Source organism: Canis lupus, chromosome 22 (genome assembly GCF_048164855.1).
Source record: "Canis lupus baileyi chromosome 22, mCanLup2.hap1, whole genome shotgun sequence".
Classification (NCBI taxonomy): Eukaryota; Metazoa; Chordata; class Mammalia; order Carnivora; family Canidae; genus Canis; species Canis lupus.
Window position 1 is genome coordinate 17,991,385 of NC_132859.1, and position 20,056 is coordinate 18,011,440.

The 20,056-nt window shown below is 50.0% G+C and overlaps 1 protein-coding gene across 4 annotated transcripts in view; it reads right to left on the reverse strand.

Annotated features, from left to right (window-relative positions):
* MRAS (muscle RAS oncogene homolog) overlaps positions 1-10,932 on the reverse strand; it is a 57,113-nt gene extending 46,181 nt beyond the window's left edge. For 2 of the 4 annotated variants that reach the window (XM_072792573.1, XM_072792576.1), the window contains exon 1: positions 9,709-9,842. The gene's annotated coding sequence lies outside the window, so the exon portion shown is untranslated. Of the gene's footprint in view, positions 1-9,267; positions 9,399-9,708; positions 9,843-10,732 lie in introns of those variants that run through there. The other 2 variants (XM_072792575.1, XM_072792574.1) reach the window with 2 other exon arrangements.
* Between the last annotated feature and the right edge of the window lie 9,124 nt (positions 10,933-20,056).

Below are 20,056 nucleotides of genomic sequence, written 5' to 3' on the forward strand. Positions count from 1 at the left end.
TTACTTGCTCATAATGGCATGGTCAGCTCCAGGAGCACAGAGGGCCTGTCCTCTGGGGGCCTCTCCACTGTACCTCGGGTGCCCAGCACATGTGTGACACAAAGAAGGTGCTTAATAAATGTTTACTGATTTACGTCAGCTCTCATCCTCATAGCTATGCGGCACAATGTTCTAACAGGAAGGAAAAAAATTGACTCATGGGTTCGCTGTAATCATTGGGAGTTTGATGTGTCCAGTACTGACAGTGCTGAGTTAACACCTAGCTAGCGGTGGAAGGCTAGGGCATGTACTTCTTGCTTAGACGAGCTCTTTTAGTGGCTTTTTTCTGAGCAAAAGCACAGGCCCGCAGCCTAGTCCAGGAAAGATTTCATTACTGCTGTGCAATCAAAAGTAATGGAAATTTGGAGTTCTCAGAAGTTCTGGGGAAAAGTGTCCAGGAAAACTAGTCCCTGGAAAATAGTAGCAAACAAGGCTTTAGGAGACAGACAGGCAGGGAGAAGCCCTCTAAGGGGTGAGCAGGCAAGAGGAGGATGTCTGCTGCTTAATTTTAACTTCTGCCCTGTTCTGAGCAATGGGTAACCCCCTTTCTTTTTTTTTTTTTTTTAATTTTTATTTACTTATGATAGTCACAGAGAGAGAGAGAGAGGCAGAGACATAGGCCGAGGGAGAAGCAGGCTCCATGCACCGGGAGCCTGATGTGGGATTCAATCCCGGGTCTCCAGGATCGCGCCCTGGGCCAAAGGCAGGCGCCAAACCGCTGCGCCACCCAGGGATCCCGGTAACCCCGTTTCTTATAAGCCCTTGGTGAAAGCCTGTTAGCTGTGGCTTAATAGGATTTAAGGAAGGAGGAAGCCAAGCCAATTGCATACACGCATGGGGCAAAACAGGGCAGTGGACCCAGGAGGTCTGATGGCCAGGGGATATGGACCCCACCCTGACATCCTCAGAAGTGCTGCAGGTGGGGAGCATTTTCATCAGCACTTGGGTAGTGTTTAAAGAAAAAGAAATAATGGGGCACCTGGGTGGCTCAGTTGGTTAAGCGTCTGACTCTTAGAGCCTCGCACTGGGCTCTGTGCTGGGCGTGGAGCCTACCTAAAAAAATAAAACAATTTTGGGGCACTTGGGGGGTGTACGTGGTTCAGTGTCTGACCGTTGGTTTCAGCTCAGGCTGTGATCTCAGGGTCATAAGACTGAGCCCCCATCCTGTCAGGTTCTGCATTGAGCTTCAAGTCTGCTTGTGACTCTCTCCCTCTTCCCTTGCCCCTCCCCCATGCACTCTCTCTCAAATGAATAAATAAGTCTTAAAAAAAAAAAGAAAAAAATACATAAATACAGTCAGAGAACTTCTACAGGGAGAAAATCCTTTGGGAAGAATGACGAAACTCTGGGGAAAGCACCTCCCCATTTCCACATATGTGGGATGAGGGCTTAGCCCAGTGTAACTGGGGCAGGAACAACTGGGATAGGGTGCCTGGAATATCTGCGTTACGGTTGCATTGTTCCCTGTTATGAACCAGGCAAGGGAGGCTCACAGTGGCGGGGGACCGCCCAAGGTCACATGACAACAGGTGGCAGGGCAGAAAGTGGAGCAGGAGTCCTCTGGCCCTGCAGTCCATGTTTTTTTCTCGCTCTCCTGTGGGTCTTCTCAGGAAGGAAAGGAGGCCTGACACCCACTCTGGCCCCCCTGGCTGTCAATTCTGAAGCCCTGTTGGTGGCCCTAGATCCTTGCCAGAGACCCTGCCAGAGGCCCTCTCCCTCCACACAAAGAGGCTCTCCCAGCCCTCCGCCCTGTCTTTCCTATTGCCTCACACCAACCCTAAATAGAAAAAAGTCCCTGTTAAATGCTTCATTAGAATGGTTATTTTGTTGGAGTGCCAAGTGACCTACTCCAGCTCTCCCTTTCCATCCCTCCAGCCGTCCCCAGTTTGAGTCCAGAAGTAAAACAAAGGCTTTGTTTCTTTATTTTTATTTCCTCTGTAAAATCTCAAACATGCAGGAAACACCCACCCAGTCCCAGATAAGTAGACTCAGGCCGCTGTCCACTGCAGGCGGGTGGGGTCAGGGGTCAGTGAGTAGGGGTGGGTGGGAAGGTTCTGAGGCCAGCAGCCCTTAGCTCCCTGGGAGGCCAGCAGGGCACCTGGGGCCTGGCTTCCTGGAGCACCAGGCCTTCCCAGCTCCTCTGCCCAAGGAATCTCAACCTGAGGAATGTGGGTGTGGAGGGATGGCTGAGAAGACAGATCTCATACAGTTAGTTTTTAATATATGCCCCCAAGGCTTTGGGACAGTGGCTCCACCCTTTTCCATCATCCCTGCTTACAATAAAGCCGTCATTGACAGAAGAGCATGATAGAGGCTATTCTGGGCTGCTGAGCCGACTTGCGACAGAATGGTCCTGGCCAAGAGAGATGGGCTTGCTTCACTCTCTTCCTCTGGGCCCTACATTTCCAGGGGAATTCAAATACAAAGGGGTGGGTGAATGTGTGGGTTATCTATAATGGGGAATTTTCAAGAAGGTATGTTGAAACTCTAAAGGATAAAAAATAAAAAACCTAAATGAAATTAAAATTAATTTTGCTTTTGAAATGAATATATGCTGCTTTGGAGAAGCAAGAACCTGTCCCCAAAAACTCTCCTCCCCCCAAATGATTAGTTTCTATGGGGTGGATGGGCCCATCTTAACCACCCCTCCAGCCACTACCACACAGCTCCATATGACGCCCACAAACATTTTCACTATTTGGGTACTCGGGTATAGTCTGGTATCTGGCATAGTAGGGCAGCCTAACACATAGTATATGCAGCAGATTCTTATGAAACCAGAACTTTTCTTTTGAAACTGGGTCTCATTTAAAATAAAGAGGGATTTTGGGGGGGAGGAGGGACTTCAGGGGAGGTGCTCTATTCTGTTTCATTGACCTATCTATTCCTGTGTCAGGGCTACACTACTTTATTCTAGTTTTACAGTATTTTATTATCTGGTAGGACTAGCCCCTTCTCCTTACTCATTAAGGGTCTACAGGCACGGGAGTAAAATGCTCAGATTTGGTTCTGATATTTCTTTTTGTCCAACTTTAAGATGGATTTACAGGGGGGGAAACTAGAGACAGAGAAACAAAATGATACTGCAGACATCTAAGTAAGTGATGTTAAAGCTGGGGCCAGAAAAAAAGAGGGTTAGAAATAAAGGGAGGAATTAATTACAAATAATCCAAATCATTGGATTAAAAAAAGAGAGAAGTGGGGTTGTAGACGTAACATGTATGTGTCTTTCTGTATAATCAAACAGGATTTGTTTTTATAGTATGTTTAACTGCCTGCACTGGTGCAGTCTCCGATTCCATTTACTGGAAGAGAAAGCACAATAAGCAGGTGCTTCTGAGGTCCTGGGGCTCCCAGGCTGGTTCCTGCAGCATCTGCGTCAGACTCCGGGGACAGGACGCAGGCAGTGTTGTTCCCTGTGGGGCACTCAGGGATAGCGAATATTGCAACTCTTACCACTTAATAAAGAGGACTTGGGGACCACCTCAGGTTCCCATGTTCTCTCATGAAATTAGTTCATTCCCTCGCCACTGTGACTCCCCACAAATGGAATCTGTATGGGGGTGGAAGGCTTTCCTGGAAGTTTCTGAATCTCTTCGGCCTGGCTTTCAAAAACACTCCTCTGCTAAATGTTCTCACCCAGGCGTAAGCTTGGAGAGGGGAGGCAGGCTCAGGCTCAGGCTCCAGCTCCAGAGTCAGGGGGTGGGTGGAAGGGAGAAGGGTGCAAACAGCTGCCCCTCCCTCCTTCCTTGGCCCTGCAGAGCAGGGTCCAAACCTGGGTACCAGCGCTCTCCTGTGGCAGCGGCCGCAGTGGGGAAGCCAGGGATTGGAAAGGTACCACATTGTGCTTTAAAGGAGTTCTACACTTTGGAATAGAAAAAGGATTTTGCTAAGTTTTGTGTTTAAAATGAGCTGCTTAGTGAATCACTGTCATCTAATTATAAAAAGAAAATCATGGTTTTTTTCTCTCTCTTTTCTGAATATACATGTCTGCCATTTAAACGGTGCTCGCTTGGGGCAGGTGTGCTCTGCAGCCTGGCTGACCCTGCAGTGATCCAGCAGGTGCTTCCGAGAGCAGATCCACTTTTTTGATAAGGGTGAAGTCCAAAAGCCCCCTCCCAGGTGGGTTCTCCCTAGCTATGGGCAACCAACCAGGTGGCACCTGCTGAATTCATAGGGGACAGGAGGCTGAAAGAGCCCGTAGGAGAAAACCCAGGACCCAGGCTCAGAAGCTCGCTTCAGGGGGGAGGACAGGCCCAAACCAGCCAGGCCTAAGGACCAGGGACACAGCTGAAGTCCTGACCTACCGTGCGATGGATTGAGTGTAGGCTAAATAGCCACATCTGTTCCTTTTGGGTACGGGCACGTGGTGCTTGTTGTATGATCCTTTATATTTTAATTTTTTCATTTTCCAAAATTAAAAAATAAACCAATTGCCTAAATTATTTAGGGGTTCACAGCTGACTATAAGATTAATGGGAGTCAGGGAAAACCACTGCCACCCAGGCTCTCTGCCTCTCTGCACCGACCAGCTCCTTCTGTGCCTTGGTGGCTTCAGCTGCCTCATCATATCCTCTAGCAGAGGCTGCATGGTCTCCTTTCCTCATGAGGGCTTTGCTCCGCTGCAGCACTGATCTTGTGGGAACAGACACCTGAGGGGCACAGCCCCATGAGCACTAGGAAACATGAGATGTGTCATTTTTGGTCATCCAGTTCTGGGAGCAGCTCAGTGTAACAGAAGGAGCATGTGCTTGGGGACCAGATGGACCTTGGTCAGACTCCTGGGCTCTGCTTTTCTTGGGCTTTGACTGGAAGTGGCCTATTCGATCTCCCTGAGCCTCAGTTTCCACACATGTAAAAGGCTAATGGCAACTGTTGTGAGGCCTAGATGTGGCTAATATAGTGTCTAGCCTGGGGCCAGCCCACAAGTCTTTGTTGAAGGGAGGAAGGGAAGGAGGAACGGAGAGGGGAGAGTGGGGAGGAAAGGAGAGAGGGGACGAGGAGGGGAGTGAGGGGAGAAGGAAGGAGGGAGGGGAATGGAGTGGGGAGGTAAGAAAGAACTCAACAAGGACAAGAATCCCCAAATGGAAAAATGGATGGATTTGGGGGCAGCAAGCTCCCTATCCCTAGAGGGGTGCAGCAGAAGCCAAGGGAGTAGGGGAGGGACTGTAAGGGAACCACTCCCCTATTCAAAGTCTCCAGCCTTTATTCAACGGGTCACCTTCCCATTTGGACTGTATTTGTTTACTACTGAACTATTACTGGCTTAATCTTTACCTTAAAATCACCATACTTTTGGGATGCCTGGGTGGCTCAGCGGCTGAGCATTTGCCTTAAGCTCAGGGCATGATCCTGGAGTCCCAGGATCGAGTCTCACATCGGGCGGGCTCCCTACATGGAGGTTGCTTTTCCCTTTGCCTCTGGTCTCTGCCTCTCTCTCTCTGTCTAAAACCTTTAGGGACACCCGGGTGGCTCAGCAGTTGAGCATCTGCCTTCAGCCCAGGGTGTGATCCTGGAGTCCCCGGATCAAGTCCTACATCCGGCTCCCTGCATGGAGCCTTCTTCTCCCTCTGCCTGTGTCTCTGTGTCTCTCACGAATAAATAAATAAAATATTTTTTTAAAAAGTAAAAAAAAAATAAAAATAAAACCTTTAAAAAAATCACCATACTATTTACCTTTTTTTTTTCAGTAATCTTTATACCCAACATGGGGCTTCAACTCACAACCCTGAGATCAAGAGCCATGTGCTCTCCACCATACTTTTTAACTTAAAATCTTTAACTTAACTTTAACTTAAAATCTTTCTCTAAGCTTAATTTGAACAAAATATCCATTTTCAAAAATTGAGTTTGATTGGATGTCTGTAGTTTTATAACATACATAAACAAGTATATTAAGATGAAATGATGTCGTATGTGCCCCACCTAAAATCCTCTCCCTGATCACTCTGAGAAATGTGCTCTACGGGATCTGAATCTACTACTATGCTCCAGGGGCCCCTTCTGGATCTATGATTCTGTTGTCTGAGGTTGCTTGAATATTGATGATGCTCTTAATACTTATGGCCCTTTCTGGTCTCCCAAGCATGTTCTCATCTGTGTATTTCATCTAATCCCATGACAACCCTGAGGGCAAGGAGAGAAGTCACAGATGGTGCCTGGGCCCTTGTAGCATGGGATGTGCCCAAGGCCCTCTAGTTAGTCACAGAGGACCAGGACGAGGGGGCAGAGCCCCCAACTCTCCATCCTCTCCTCATCCTACCACCACACTGCTGCAGAGCGAAATCCATCCTCATCCACCCTCGGTGCAGTCCCAAATCTCATTAGCATCACAACCCAGACGTAAATCACATCACGGTGTTTTATCCATCTAGGTGGCCAGATGCCAAGTTCTGGAGATGAAAACCCCTCTGATGTCACTTCAGCAACCAGCAATGACCTATATTACCATTTGGCCTCTGGCCATCAGCACACCCCACTTTGAAAAGCTTCCATAAATACTAAAGGTCAATGAGAGGGACATTAAAAAGTTAAATACACACTGCTACTTCAAGAACCCTACAAGAGGGATAAATGCAGAAAGCTGCCTTGGATTATGCTAACCTGGTGCTCAGTCGGGGGGGGGGGGGGGGGGGGGGGGGGCTGCGGGCGGGGGGTGGAGTCTCTGGGAGCAGGTGAGACCAACCTCATCACATGCAGCGGAAACATCGCCCAGGAGACTGGAGATAAGCACCAGAGTGTAGGCACTGAGGGGTACAACACGGCTGTCACCTCAGCCTCGACAAGGTCAGCTCTGTTGTCTGAAACATGCACCAGCAACTGGCCCTCTCATTTTCACTCCTGACCCCTGACTCTGCCATCCCAAGTGCCATAATCTGGCAGGGAGGGCAGAGCCACAGAGTAGGTCCTTGGTAAAGAGCAGGGACACAACATGGCTTAGACCAGGGGACCTAACCTGGAATCCAGGGCTTGTTTTCAGAGATCCATGAATCCCCTGAATTGTATGCCCCACTCTGTACACCCAAGCAACTTTTCCTGGGCTTCTCACTGGCATACTAAAGAGGCTGTGACCCAATAAGGTAAAAACCATTGCTCTGGTCAGCAGACCCTCAGCTTTCTTGGCTGCCTTTCCCACGCAAGGGCTTGCTGGAAGTGCCACTAGTATCTCATCTCTGTGTAGAGCAACTTCACATCTTCGGCATCTTTGGAAGACCTAAACTCTGCTTAATGTGCTATTCCTTGGGTTTTGTTCTTTGCAGCCAAAGGCAACCCCTCTGGTCCAGCACCACAAGGCCCAGTGGTGACACCCAAGACTAGGAAGGTTGGCAGGGCCTCAGAGTCCACCAACAAAATTTCTCTAGGACCCTGAATTCTCTGCTCAGCCTCTAGATAACAGATACTTGCTAGATGCCCCAGGGCCCAGGGAGTCATTCAGCTCCTCCCTTTTTCCCATTCCCACACAAAGGTAACTGTACATCTGTACATCTTAGATGGCTGGATGCCTGCCTTGAGGTTCAGAACCTCTGTAACTCTTGATGCTTGAGAATATTCCAGCTTGGCGCAAGAACATATTCCCAGTTAGTTCATGTTATGTATGGTTTTACAAACTATACAACGCTCATGAGTAGGTATGTTTTCAATCACTTGCAGGGAAGAACACTCCGTGTGGGGGCATTTCATTGGTAGAACTCATTACTCACATGTGAAATATAAAGCAGAGGTCACGCTTCCCTGAGAACTCACTTGATCCAGCAGGCTGGTCCCCATGCAAATCTGACTGAGGTGAGGATCAGTCACCCCAGGAGCTGGCTCAGTTCATCACATTTGGTAGTCCTCCTTGGCTCCAGGTGATCACTCAAACTCAAGAACCACCCCCAGAGATCTGTCACTTTAGAAGCAGCTCAGATCAACTCAAAGTGTGAAATACCTATGGTTAGAGCTAATAATAAAATAAAAGTTATACCTGCCGCAAGAATGTCTTCTGTAGGCGAAAACATGAGTAGGGGAAAATGCAAACTGCCTTTTTTGAGAGCAAAGCAGGCAGCCCTAGAAGACTGTCTCCTGCCTCACTGGGGTTCAGCAGGGGGCTCTGACCCTTTTCTACATGAAGAAATGTTGAGGCCAGGGGTGGGGGGTGGGCAGTTCTACTAGAGCACCCGGCTTACTCAACACCACTGGCATCTAAGAGAAACTGGCAGCCCCTGCAGCCTTGAAAACCCCAGAGCATCAAAGCCCAATACCTCCTGACCTGGCAGAGAAAGTACAAACTACACCATAAACCACAGACCGAGGAACTAACTGGCTGCCGGGAGTGAGAACAGACCCAGGGTTGAAAACCATGGCCCGAAACATTTTCAGGCCTAGTCAGCAGGGACTTGCAATTTACAGGAAATTAGGAGATTTATAAAATGTTAGCTAGCTCAAGTTTCTTCCCTGGGAAGAGAAGGAGAAACTCTAAGAACCGCTTCGGAGAAGCGCTTTGTTCACTGCAAAGCCCCTGACACGTGTCGGTTATTAATACCAACAGCTCAGCACCCCACGCTCCAACCAACCCGTGCTTGTCAACAGTGCAACAGCTTGCCACACAGGCTGTACCCGGAGCCCTCCAGACAGGGACAGCCAGGCCCTCAGAAGAGAGGCCTGGACAGCCACCCGGTCTCTAGGTAGACCTTGGGCAAGTGACCGACACTTCCTAGCCGCAGCATCCCATCTGCAGGTGGGGATTACAATAAAGCATCTGGGAGAGTCTTGCCAAATGATGAGCAAGCTCGCTCCGGTCAAGTGCCTGGTCTGTGCGAGCCCTGCGAGCCGCTACTATTTCGGTGGGGCTATAGGGTTTTCGAGTCAGATCCCCCCTTATCACTCTTCCGAGGACTGCGCTCTGAGCCTTGTCAGTCGTTCTCTCCGGTCAGGTCCAGGACGGAGTGCGCGTGCCTCGGACACGCAAGAACCATTTAGCCCAAGGAGGCTCCGGGGAGGAGGCAGGGGAATCCCGGAGCTCCGAGGTCAGGGCCCGATGAGGTGGCCCCGGTCTCTCCCTCCGGACTCGGCTTTCCCCGCGGCCGGCACGGACCTCAGTTCCAGCCACGGAGTGTCAGTGGGCGCCCCCGCCCCCGCCCCCGCCCCCGCCAGGCATCGCCTCCTCCGGGGGCCTTCCGTGCGCTTCCACACTGGCCGCCCGACCCCAGCTCGCCCCGCCCGACCCCGTCGCGCGTTCCCGGGGCTCACCTCGCCCTCGCAGGCCCGGGCACTGCCCCGCGGCCGATGGATGACCGGGCCCCGCGGCGCGCGGAGCCGGAGCCGCAGGCTGCTTCGTACTCGGAGATCAATTTGACGACACCCCCGGCGGGTCCCTGCCCACGTTAGCGCCATTTTAGAGAAACGGGGGAGACAGAGGGCCCCCTCCCCGCCGCCCCAGCCCGCCGGTCCTCGCCCCGCGGCCGACAAACCCAGGGCGGCTCCGCGAGCGGGGCTCCGGGCGGACGGGCCTCCGCCGGGGGCTCCCCGGTGTCGGGCTCCCTCGACCCCCCACGCTCCGCCCGGGCCGCGGCGCCGGCAGAAGCCACTCCCCGCGGGGCCCGGGGCGCACTCGGCGCGGGGCGGCCACACCTCCCGCGCGGAACAAAGCGCGGCCCCCCCCGCCCCCCCCCGGCGGCCGCGACCACTCACCGCGCGCCGCACCCCGGGCAGCTCCGGCCTCAGGCCGCCTGCTGCATGGCCGCGCGGCAGACGAGGCAGCGCCGCGCCCGCCGGCCCCGCTGCGGCCGGACTGGCGGCTCCCGGCCCGCGGGCCCTCCGGCCGCTCCGGCCCGTCCCCGCCCCGGCGCCTCCTTAAAGCGACCGCGCAGCCCGCGCGCGCCCCGAGCGCCTGGCGCGCCGCGCATTCCTTATATTGCAACAGCGCCGGCTAAAAATAGAGCTCCGCGGCGGGCGGCGGGCGGCGGGCGGCGGGCGGCGGGGGCGGGGGCGGGGGCGGGCGCTCGCGGGGGGGGGGGGGGCGCCGCGACCCCGCCGCCCCCCCGCGCGCACCCGGGCCCGCTCGGTCCCCGGCACCCGCGCAGACTCCCGGCCCCCGAACCCCCCCGGCCGGCTCCGAGGGGGCCCCCCCCGCGCGCCCCCCGCCCCGCGCCCGCTCGGTCCCCGCCACCCGCGCCGACTCCCGGCCCCCGACCCCCCCCCCGGCCGGCTCCGAGGGGGCCCCCCCCGCGCGCCCCCCGCCCCGCGCCCGCTCGGTCCCCGCCACCCGCGCCGACTCCCGGCCCCCGACCCCCCCCCCGGCCGGCTCCGAGGGGGCCCCCCCCGCGCGCCCCCCGCCCCGCGCCCGCTCGGTCCCCGCCACCCGCGCCGACTCCCGGCCCCCGACCCCCCCCCCGGCCGGCTCCGAGGGGGCCCCCCCCGCGCGCCCCCCGCCCCGCGCCCGCTCGGTCCCCGCCACCCGCGCCGACTCCCGGCCCCCGACCCCCCCCCCGGCCGGCTCCGAGGGGGCCCCCCCCGCGCGCCCCCCGCCCCGCGCCCGCTCGGTCCCCGCCACCCGCGCCGACTCCCGGCCCCCGACACCCCCCGGCCGGCTCCGAGGGCCCCCCCCCGCGCGCCCCCCGCCCCGCGCCCGCTCGGTCCCCGCCACCCGCGCCGACTCCCGGCCCCCGACCCCTCCCCGCCGGCTCCGAGGGGCCCCGCGCCCCCGCGCACTTACGGGCTCAGACCCCAGGTCCGGGGCGCTGGAGGGCAGAGCGCGGGGCCTCTCCGAGAGCCCCGGTGCCCCAGCCTTGGAGTCTCCGCTCGGCTCGGCAAGTTCTGAGCCCGCCGACGCCTCCGCAGTCCTTAGCGACCCGGGCCGCCACCTCGACTGCGTCCGCCCCGAATCCCGGGCGTCCTGCTTCTTCCCAGATCCTGGCCCCGCGTCTCTGGCCCCGGGCCCTCCTGGCGCGCCGCTCCCCGGCCCAAAGTCCGGTCAGATGGATGCGACGGACACGGCCGACCCCCGCGCTCCATCTCATTGTTTTCAGTTCTCCGAACTCCTTTCGATCGGTTGACATTTTTTCCTTATTAAAAAAAAGTGGAAATATAATTCATATGCCATAAAACCAGCCTTTAAAGGTGTACAGTTACCTGGTTTTTAGTATATTCGCAAAGTTGTGGGGACCACCACGATTTTTAATTCCAGAACATTTCCATCCCTCCCCCCCTACCAAAATACCTTACCCATTTGCATTCACTCCCCATTCCCCATCCCCCCCCCCCCCCCCCCAGTCGCTGGAAACCACTCATCTGCTTCCTGGCTCTATGGATTTGCCTATTCAGGACATTTCATATAAATGGAATCATACCACATGTGGTGCTTTGTGACCAGCTTCTTTCACTTAGCATCTTTTCAAAGTTCATCCGTGTTGCAGTGTGAAGCAGCACCTCATTCCTTTTCGTGACCAAATAATATTCCAATGGATGTATACACCACATGTTGTTTCTCCATTTCAGATGGTGGACAGTTGGGCTGTTTGTACGTTTTGGCTGGTATGAATAATGCTCCTGTGAACATTCGTGTACAACTCTTTGTATGAACATGTTTTTCACTTCTCTTGGTGACATATCCGGGAGCAGAACTGAAGTACCAGTAGGGTTGTGGGCCATATAGGTTTAGCTGTGTTTGACATTTTGCGGAAGCCCCCAACTGTTTTCCAGAGCAACTACACCACATTCCCACCAACGATGCGGGAGAGACCACCAAGGTCTCCACATCTTCCCCAATACTCACTATCTTTTTTATTATAGCCACCCTAATGAGACTGAAGTGGTATTTCACTGTAATTTTGATAACTGGTGTCAGTTTTGAGGACTTTTTTGGTGGCCGGACCTTGGTGATGACTTGGAACCATTTTACACAGCCAGGGAACTCATCCCCTTGTCATTTTGAGAGCTTCACCTTCTACCCCAAGCCTAGGGGGAGCTTACTACGAGTCCTTCGTGCTGTGCTGGGGCTGCCAATCCCATGCAAGTTTTGATTGTCATCCCAGGTACCCGTACAGCCATTTGGTGTCCCTCCACTTCCACTTGCTGCTCTGAAGTAGACCACAAGAGTCCTCGTGTCAAGGGGGAGTGCATTCAGAGCTATCAAGGATCTAACCTGGGTAGGGGGTAAAAGAACTGGCTGAGGAAGGGGCTTGGGGCAGACAGATGCTCATTGTGATTGGCTGGGTCTTGCCACTTTCTTCCATTTACCACAGGCCTTGGGAGGTCTGTGTATCCTGGTTGTCTCTTGGCCCCTCCTGGGCTCCCTCTGTCAAGAAACATCCTCTCCTGGCCCTAAATGGCACGGGGCGTTAGCAGGGTTGCCCTCAGCTTGAGCTGAGACAGCGCCTGCACAAGATCAAAGATTCATCTTTATACCACTTTCATACACAAGTCTTTAAAAACCCATCTCTGCAGAAATGGCACTTAAACAACTAGGAACCACATGCAGGTACCTGGGATTCTCTAATGTAGGTCGTGGCTTACAACAGGGCACCTGTCCCATTTGGGCTGCCTCCTCTACTCCCTGAAATAAAGCATGGCTCAGTTGCTGGCAAACAGAGGCACTGGACAGGAAAGTGGGGCCAGAGTTAGATAATTCTTTCATTGAGTAAACACCTTCAGAGCACCTACTGTGTGCCAGCTGCGGTGGCAGGGACCCACCTCCAAGCAAACGCAGAGTGCCCGCAGAGGGCAAATGGTATGGAAGAGAGAGGCATGTGTGTGCCCAGAGGAAGGGCACCTAACCCAATGTGGGGAGGGCACGCATGCCCAGGGCGGGCTTTCTGTGAGAGGTGATGGTTGAGCCAGGGCTTGAGGAACAAGTAACACTCAGGCTGAGAAGAGAGAGACAAATCTTTATATGCTGAGGTATGACGGAGATGAAGTCTTTCCAAAAACTTCTGCAGATCCACGTGGCTGACCAGGTGTGTTCACAGCACGACAGAAGGCCAGACTCCTGGCCCAAACGACTCCTGGCTAAAAACCCAGACTGGGCTCAGGCCCAAGTTTCGGGCCCTGAAGTCCAAGGCCAGCCACAAGGCCAGGAGCCAGCTCTTGCAACAGGGCAAAGACGAGAGTTGCTGGGCCGACCTAGAGAACCTTCTGGCTCAGAGACACAGCAAATGTTCCACATCCACTGCCCTGTCCTGTGCTGGCCTCTCTGCCCCAAGGCTTGCTGAGTGCCATACCTCAGAATAGACCCAAACTGGTGCCTGGGGGTTCAGTGGCCAGAAACCAGCCCAGTCATTGTGGCACAGCATTCCTCCAGAACTACCTGTCCCAGTGTGGTCCCTGGGGGTAAAAGCAGCTCTGAGCTCCTGAACATTCACTGTGCCAGACGTGGGCATGATGATGAGTCTGCACATCTCCCAATGACCTGTGCAGATCTTACCTGCCCTGTTTTAGACATGAAGAGACACAAACCCAATCCCCTCCAGCCAGTAGACTCAAAGGCAAGGGCTTCAGACCACAGAGCCCATACTCTTTCCCCTGTCTGTTGGCCTCAATGGGCTGGTCAGTTGTGTTTGTGTTTGGTGTTGAGAAAGCAGGGAGAAGGTGAAAAGGATACTAGTCTCCTCAGGTCTGTGGCTAGACTTAGATCGTTTGCTAACTCTGAAGCACCCACCATAGGTTAGCAGAAGAGCCTCAGTTGACCTTTCTTCTGGGCCAAGTGCAGTCTTTTATTGGCTGGGCTAACTATGATATGGCACCAAGAATGGCACAGTCTTGTTGTCTCAGGGTTTTCATGGCTTGTACCAGTCCAAATTCAGTCATCTCTCATCTTCGGCTCTCCCTGCTACACCCTCTGCAGATCCCCAGCTGCCCCAGCCCCATGAGGAGCCAAGCCTCACAAGATTTTCTTCTCTGATGCTTGTGGTTTCTCCCTCATGTGGATTCCCTCTTGTTTGCTGGGGACTGAAGAGCAGCTTTCAATCAGCCCATTTCCCAGTCATGGCCAAATGTCTCCAAAAAGTTGTCCATACTCAATGGATACTTTTGTTTCTGATCATTTGTTTTTCTCTCCCTTTGCTCTTCCTCTGTTTAAACTAACAGTGGCTTTTAAACATTTTTGGCTGCAACCCATAGAAATGAATAGGTTTCACCTTGAAAACCAAACACATGCACACACAAGTGAAACAAAAGTTTCACAAAACAATACTTATCTTCACTGTATGTGATACACTCTGATCTATTCTATTCTGTTTCATCTAAAAATGTTATCAAGAGCTATTAAACTGATTTCATGCCCCATTAATGGGTTATGACCTACAGTTTGAAGAACATTGAACGCAGATATTTTGACATTCAGAGCCTCAAGTTAGTAACATTACAGCAGAAATTTGTCAAGAAAGAAAAGTCAAATCTAAGATTTTGAAACACAAGCTACAGATAGAAGTTTGAAAAGAAGAGTTTTGAGTTTCGAAAACCTAGATTTCCTCTTCTAGTAGGTTGTGGCAGGTCAATGCTCCCACCGCAACAAGATGAGGTGAGTCTCTCCAGCTGTCCCCCCACTCCTCTCCCTGAACATTTGCCAGTTGGGGGTACTGCCTAACAATCAAGCTTTGCCAAAAGAAAGATCTCTAATGGAGGAAAGAGAAATCAGTAAAGCTATTAGTGGCTACATGGTACTAGAATGAAAAATGGGAACATGAGGCTTTAAAAACACAACCCATTTTCTCCACAGGACATTTGCTGAGTTCTGGGTCTGAGTGTACATCTAAAAAGCAGAGTGAAATCTTCCCCAGTCTTACTGCACTTAGAAAACAAAGTCTCTCCAAGAGTAAAGGGCCTGCCTCAAATACAAGGCCAGCTCCTACCTCAAGACATTTGCCAGATTTTGAATCTACAAGGGGACAGAATCTAGATAGTTGGATTAGGAACCTCTGAAGAGCAGAACTAAATCTCTACAGTCTTTCATGCCTAAGGGTACAGAGGTCTGCAAGGTTCTCCAACAAAATCCACATGTGAGGAAAGGGGGTAAACAGAGATAGACTGTTTTGCAAAAACTGAAATCCAGCCTCGATTCAGCTTAACCCTTCGCCAGACTGAGGCAATCATCCCTTATGGCCATCTGCTTACTGGAGGAAAGAAGGAACATTCTGTGTAGCAAATTATATCATTATATCTATGGCTCTAACATACAATGTCTGCATATAGTAAAAAATAATCAGGTAAAGAGGTGGGACATGATAACTGACAAGCAAGAGCAAAAATAGGCAATAGAAGCAGATACATGGATCATTCAGGTGTTGGAGTTAGTAGATAGGACTCTAAAATAATGCATTGTAGAAGCACGGGAACTCTCATACATTGGTGGTGGAGATGTCAAATGGCATATCCATGTATCAGCCAGGGTTCACTAGGATACAGAAAACACACAGCAATTTGGATAAGGAAATCTTAATGTAAAGAATTATTAAGTATAAAAGGGGACTGCGTACTAAGAGGAAAAAGAGAATTCTAAGGAATATAGTTTTAGCAGATATAAGGAGTAGCCTCTGGGGCTGAAGCAGAATACCCAAGGAAGGAGCAAACCTGTATGAGGTCCCTCCTTACCTTCTACTGCCAGGCTGAGGTCCATACCTTGTTGGAGACAGTGTAGCCATGACTCACTGGATGATATAGTTTGATGAAGTTCCATGCAGATAGAATGCACTGGAAAGCATTTCTCTTGGGTACTGAGGGATGCCATCCATGGAAAGGTGTTGCACTTTGGAATTTGCTGGAAAACTTCCCACAAGAATGATGCATTCAAGACCTGAGCTCTGTGGTATTGGAGGAGGCTATCAATGGGGATCTACTTTGTGTTTCTGGCTGCCACATGTGTAGGAACCATGTTCTGCAGGAAACAGGAAGAGAAGCCACTTTCTCCTATGGTGGCTGCTAGTACTCTCTATGAGTACTAGCTTAACTATGAGCCAGATGGCAGAAGAGAAATGTTTACAGGGTTCAGCTTCATTATCACAGGACAGGTAATAAGGATGGAGCAGCAATAGGTTGATAATTGGCACAATCATTTTTGAAAAGATGTTTAGTAGAACTTACTAAAGCTAAATATACATCTATCTTCTGATTCAACATTTCTACTTCCAAGTACATACTTAAGAGAAAAGAGCAGCTATGTTCACCAAAAAACATATATAAGAATATTTATAAGCAGCTTTAGTCATAATGGTCTGAAAGTGGAGACAACACAAATGTTTATCAACTAAAGAATGAATATATATATTGTGGTCTATTCATACAATGAAATTACATATTATAATAAATAAGAATGATGTACTGATACAAAAGCAATGTGAATGAATCTCACAGACATTATATTAAGTGAAAGGAGCCAGATAGAAGAGACAACGTATATGAAGTCCAGTAAATAGTAAAACCAATTTATGGTGAAAGAAGTAAAAATAGTGTTTATCTCTTGGGGGAGGGGAGTGATGCCCTTTCTTCTACAATGGAAAGAAATTCCAGAAATATTGTGTATCTTTATGTGGGTGATGGTTAGTTACATGGATATACACAAATGTGAAAATTCACCAAACTGTGCATTCACAATTAGCACACTTTATGTATCATTGCATGTGTGTTAGGCTTTGAAAATCTAAAATATTCTCACTTAGATTAATATGTTGAATAAACTAGAAGACGAGGTAGGTAAAATAGATAAAAGGAAAGGAAATGTCATCGGATATGTGGAATCTACAAAAAATAAAATAGAAATAAAATACACACTCTAGAACTTATAAACTCTATTACCAGAAGTCAAGAACTCATTGGATGAGTTTAATAGCAGGTTGAACACAGCTGAACACAGGATTACTGGACTTGAAGACAAATTTGAAAATACATTAAACAAAAGCACAGGAAAAAAGACCGAGAGAAAAAGAGATAATAGCATAGAAGATAGACATTTCATATACAAATGTCTAAACTTCATATCACTGGAGTCCCAGAGGGAGAGGAGAAAGAGAATGGGACAGAAGCAATAGTCAGAGAGGTAACAGCAAAACATTTTCAAGCTGGTGAAAGACATGAAATTCATAGATTCAAGGAGCTTGGTGAATTCCAAAGAGGGTAAGCACAGAGAAAATTATATTCAGGCACATCAAAGTGAACTGCTGAAAACCGCATAAAACAGAATTTTTAAAAAGATTTATTTATTATTTATTTATTTAAGAGAGAGAGACAGATTGTGAAGAAAAAAAAAGAGAGAGAGACCGACAGATAGAGAGTGCACATGTGGGTGGGAGGAGGGGCAGAGGGAGAGAGGGAATCTCAAGCAGACTCCCTGTTGACCCCAGAGCCTGGATCGAGCCTTGATCTGCGGACCCTGAGATCATGACCTGAGCTGAAATCGAGTAGGATGCTCAGCGGACTGAGCCACCCAGGTGCCTCTCAAACATAATCTTTAAGCATCTTCCTTCATGAGGAAACCCTTTGATGAACAGTTTCTGGAGCTGAGAAGAAGCAGAGCTGGGATGAGAGCCATTCCCTGCCACATGAACAACCGGGCATGGCCTAGCCTCTCTACAGGAGATGACATTCTGCATTTAGGAGGCTGAGACCAGCATCCTGAGCATCTCTCCTCCTTAATCACCCAACCCCAGCTGGTCAAACAGTGGAGAAATGATCGTCCTTTGGAGCCACATGTGTTCGTTAGTCTTAGTATTTGAAATACTGTAATACCCAGTTAGAGAAACAAAAATTGCCTGGATTTTGAACCTGAAATGCAAATGCAGGATTTGCTCATTTTTATTTAGCCCCATTCTCTGAAATTCAATTAACATTACCCCTGCTGATAAACAGGACAGAAAAGTTTTAATTCTTTGATGGTTAGAATTTTAAAACATTATTTTTACACTAAAACAAATATGGATATTGTATGTAGCATTTCAAAATATGCACACATCTTAGCAAAGTTTAGAGAACCCAGGAGGCCATTAAGCATTAAGCCTTCAGATGCCTGGGGCAGTCATTCAGGAATCTTCCGGGGAGCAGAGTCTTTAGTAATGAGATCCGTGTGGCTGACTGAGATCCAGATCTGCCTCAAGAGCTTCTTTTGTCTGCCCAGAAAAGATGGGCAAGGAGTTCTGTTCTAATGAGAAGTTAGATGGGAAAGAAGTCCTGCTCTCTAGTCACCCAGGAGAGCCCAAACAATCAAGGGCCAAAGCTCATTACCTCTTGGGAGGTATCAGGAACTATGAAGGTCTGAGATTTTTATCCTACTTGCAAACTAACAAGTGATCTTTTTCAAAGTTGTATGGAAACTGGCAGAAAACATGAAACTCCTGGGTCAGAAGTGAAGGATAGGTTATTACACACAGCAATAGCAGTCATCAGGGTATTTGCATTTTTGCACAGGATTCCTGAACCTTGATTCCCAGAGGACAACACAGACCTCTTTGCTCGTGCAGGGGGTTGTGTTAAGAAGAACTCCGAGCTTCGGGAAACCAAGCTTTTTTTTTGAAACCAAGCTTTCACATTGGAGAGTGAGTCTGCTTACTGTAGAGGGAGACACGACCTCCATCTTCCAAGTCTGTAAGCGCACCCGCCTTTTGTTTTAGAAGATGCTAGGGCATCCTGGGTGGCCCAGCGGTTTAGCGCCGCCTTCAGCCCAGGGTGTGATCCTGGAGACCCGGGACCGGGATCCAGTCCCACGTTGGGCTCCCTGCATGGGGCCTGCTTCTCCTTCTGCCTGTGTCTCTGCCTCTCTCCCTCTCTCTCTCTCTCCCTCTCTCTCTCTCTCTGTCTCTCATGAATAAATAAATAAAATCTTTAAAAAATATAAAAAAGAAGGAGATGCTATCTCTATCTTTCAAGGTTGTTCACTGTGTAAACATTCCTGAAAAGAAGTTGAATAAGGGCAGTCGGTGCTTCTGCTTGCAAAATGGGTAGCCTTGGAGGAATGCTGCCCACAGGAACCTGGGATCCGACTACTGTGCGCATGTCTCCTTGTTACCTCCTTTGTCCTCTGGATAAGCCTGAGTGGTGGGCAGCGCAGGGCTCGTTAGTCCTGCTCATGAGGGGAAACTGGTCTCTGTGGTAAGAGTCACTAGGAAGTAGTTGAGACAGTCTGGTCTACAGGGGACTCACAATACAGATCAGCAGTTTGATGGGACCCCCAGTGACCGCTACAACGTGAAAAAAAATGCAAGACTCCAACACAGGTTGGTGGACTCAGAGGTAGGCTGCTTTCATTTTGTGGCTCACTAGCTTGTTTTCAACAAAATCAACAAATCAACAATCAACAAAAAACTACTAGAACTAATAGGTAAAGTTAGCGAGGTCTCAGGATACAGTCAACGCACAAGACCCAGTGTATCTCTCTTTCTTTCTTTCTTTCTTTCTTTCTTTCTTTCTTTCTTTCTTTCTTTCTTTCTTTCTTTCTTTCTCTTTCTTTCTTTCTTTCTTTCTTTCTTCTTTCTTTCTTTCTTTTCTTTTTTCTTTCTTTCTTTTTTCTTTCTTTCTCTTTCTCTCTTTCTTCTTTCTCTCTCTCTCTCTCTCTCTTTCTTTCTTTTTTTAAGATTATATTTTTAAGTAATCTCTACATCCAACGTGGGGCTGAAACTTACAACCCTGAGATCAAGGGTTGGTCACATGCTCTGCTGAGCCAGCCAGGCGCCCCACAAAATCCAGTGTGTTTCTATGAACCAGTAGCACATAATTGGAAATGAAGTAAAAACATAAAAGTAATTTCTAATAATAGCATTAATAAACATGAAGTGCAAATAACTTCCAACAACTATAAACATTGCTAAAATGAAAGAGTAAATAAATGGAGGGGTGCCTGGGTGGCTCGGCTGGTTGAGTGTCTGACCTTTGGTTTCCAATCAAGTCATGATCTCAAGGTCCTGAGATCGAACCCTGCATGGGACTCCATGCAGCACAGAGTCCACTTGGCATTCTTCCTTTCCCTCCTCCTCTACCCCTTCCCCACTGAGCTCGCACATGCTCTCTCTCAAATAAAGCCTTTTTTTTTAAAGAGTAAAAAATGGAAAGATACCATATT